The 2940-nt window shown below is 47.0% G+C and overlaps 1 pseudogene; it reads right to left on the reverse strand.

Annotated features, from left to right (window-relative positions):
- Positions 1 to 836: 836 nt before the first annotated feature.
- LOC101427136 (protein AAR2 homolog pseudogene) lies at positions 837 to 1939 on the reverse strand (annotated as a pseudogene).
- Positions 1940 to 2940: the final 1001 nt, after the last annotated feature.

Below are 2940 nucleotides of genomic sequence, written 5' to 3' on the forward strand. Positions count from 1 at the left end.
TTTTCATTACGCCAAAAAGAAACTACATACCCGTTAGTAGTCAGTCTCCATTTCTACTCCCCCCCTCCCAGCCCCTGTCAATTACTGTCTCTATGGATTTGCCTATTCTGGACAATACATTTAAATTGAATCATATAATAGGTGGCCTTTTTTGCCTGGCTTCTTTCACTTAGCACAGTTTCCATGGTTCTTCCATGTTACAGCATGCATCAGCACTTCATTCCTTTGGAATCTGCACATTTAACAAGCTCAACAGGTAGTTCTGATAAATGGACTTTGGGGAGGAAAAGAATAACAAATTCACACCAGGTGAAACTGCATGTTATTATAAAGACCCAGGTCCTCATTCCTTTTCTGGGGTGATCCCTGTCTTGGTAACCAAGGGAACACAGGCTGCTTGTTTCCTCCAGAGACTGCAGAGAACCAGAGTGATGAGTTGGGCAGGGTCTCCTGAGCACTCAGGAGTGAGGAGACGTGAGTCTACAGACAGTGGCCTGGTTGCTCTGGGAACTGGGAAGATGAACTGGGCAGTCTAGGGTTTCTTGCTTTCTAACCATTTTATGGAATAAGCATTCTGTTCTCCTGGGCTTTTTGTACAATTTCTTCTCATTCAGAAGGAATTAGATTGCTGCTGGGGCAAGTATATCCCAGGAGTTTCTGTAAGTATTCTCCCATCTGAGTCAGGTTAGCACCAAGGCCAGGCTGACAGGAACACACAAATGTGTCTTCAGGATATGTATAGACTCTTTCGACCCAAAAGAATTTATTTATTGTTAAGGGAGGGAATTGTGACTCCATCAGCAGAGAGCCTGAAGATGTCTCTGTCCTAGCAGTTCTCAGGATTGGAAGAGGTGAATGGAGAAGCCAGGACTGCAACATAGCTGAGAGCATGCCCGGAGTGAACTGGTCCTGATGCCATCAGGGAGCTCCACTACCACTGGAGTACAATCCTCAGGCTCTACATAAAGACCCATGGGAATGTCTTTGTCGGGTGAGCATGGAACTCTTCAGCTTTCTGCCTCAGGGTGGCACCCACTGCAATGAAGCAAGTAGAGGGAAGAAACCCCAGCAAGGTGCTGATGAGGAAGTTGTCCTGGGAGACAATGTCCATAAAAAAAGCAGTGATGCTCTCACTGAGTTGGTGGTACAGGATGCAGATGGGTTGATGTAGAGGAAGAGAATGCTTCACCATGGCTACTTCTGGCTAGCACAGAAGGTTCAGGAGCTGCTTCCAGTGCTCAAATGCCTTGTACACATTTCCCAGCAGGAAGTATACAAAAGCAAACTGGAGTTTGCTGAGCACATCCTGGGGGCTGCTGGGAAATTGTTTGCTGAGGACCATCTCCAAGGCATAGTTCAGGTCCGTGCTGTTCTTGATTATCTCCACTGGCAGGGCACCATCTGGGAACATAGGCAACTCTGAGAAGCAGATCTCCATCCTGGCTCGTGCTTCATGTTAGGTAATAGAGCCAGGCCCTCCTGGTAGGTTTTCATTACCCAGCCTGGTCCTTGGAGTGCTCTCAGGGTGCAAATTCTCCATTATGGTCTCACTGATGAAGTTGGTGAGCAAGATCCACTTCTTGAGCATGGCATATGGGTAAGTCCTAGAACTGGGATGTGGCCTTCACCTCAGCCTCTGGGGCTGGGGACACGTCACCTCTACCTGGACCACGTTCCAGTGCAGGACCATCAGTCCCTGCTGCTGCAGGCTAAGGAAGATGCCCATATAAGAGCCCACCTCCCTGCGATTGGCCTTGTCCACAGAGTTGTAGTGGAGGAAGTAGAGGCCCATTGGGATCATATTCATGCCTAGGAACTTGGACCCTATCTCCCAAGAATTGTAGTCAAGGCTGAATTCTGTCCGGTTTGGCATATTAAGGATGACTACAGTGGCCCCTTCGAAGAAAAGGCACTTGGCAAGATTGGAATCCATCTTCATGGTGGCTGTGGAACTAGTGGTGGGTGGCTAAAAGAACGCTTCTTCCCTGTTTTCCAGAACAGTGTTCCCACCTTGCGCATGCCTCAGGTACCACAGAAGCACACCAGCCCTGGGGTAATATTGATCTATAGCTGGGATGTCTACTAGTTTGCATCTGCAATTAAGGACAAATTGAGTTTCCCAAACACCCTTAGATTTATCCCCCTTCTGTTTCCTCTCTTTCTCAAAGAAGGTTATATTTTTGGATCTAGTTACCTAATTGTCATTTAATCTACATATATATATTTAAGAAATAAAACTGAAGAAGTATATATGAAAATATATTCTGCACAGTGTATACAGAAATGAGAGTTATAAAAATAACTGGTGTGCTGTACAATGTTGAGGTCAGTAGATTTGATGCCAACTGATACTGTGGTCTGGAGGCTGTTAACGCAATGGTAGCTTGTACTGGGTAACTTGGATAAAAGCCAAAACAACGGTGGTGGAGGTGAATCTCATAAATTAGTTGTTGTTTTTTTTTAAAGATTTATTTATTTATTTCTCTCCCCTTCCCGCCTCCCACCCCAGTTATCTGTTCTCTGTGTCTATTCACTACGTGTTCTTCTTTGTCTGCTTCTGTTGTTGTCATTGGCACCAGAAATCTGTGTTTCTTTTGTTGCGTTATCTTGTGTCAGCTCTCCGTGTGTGCGGCTCCATTCCTGGGCAGGCTGCACTTTCTTTCGCGCTGGGCGGCTCTCCTTACAGGGCACTCTCCTTGCACATGGGGCTCCCCTATGCGGGGGACACCCCTGCGTGGCACGGCACTCCTTGCGCGCATCAGCACTGCGCATGGGCCAGCTCCACACAGGTCAAGGAGGCCTGGAGTTTGAACCTCGAACCTCCCATGTGGTAGGCGGATGCCCTATCCACTGGGCCAAGTCCTCTTCCCTCATCATTTAGTTTTGATTGCTGTTTGGCATTTCCCATTTTAGTTAACAAAAAGGGCTACCATATGATTT

Source organism: Dasypus novemcinctus, chromosome 23, assembly GCF_030445035.2.
Source record: "Dasypus novemcinctus isolate mDasNov1 chromosome 23, mDasNov1.1.hap2, whole genome shotgun sequence".
NCBI lineage: Eukaryota > Metazoa > Chordata > Mammalia > Cingulata > Dasypodidae > Dasypus > Dasypus novemcinctus.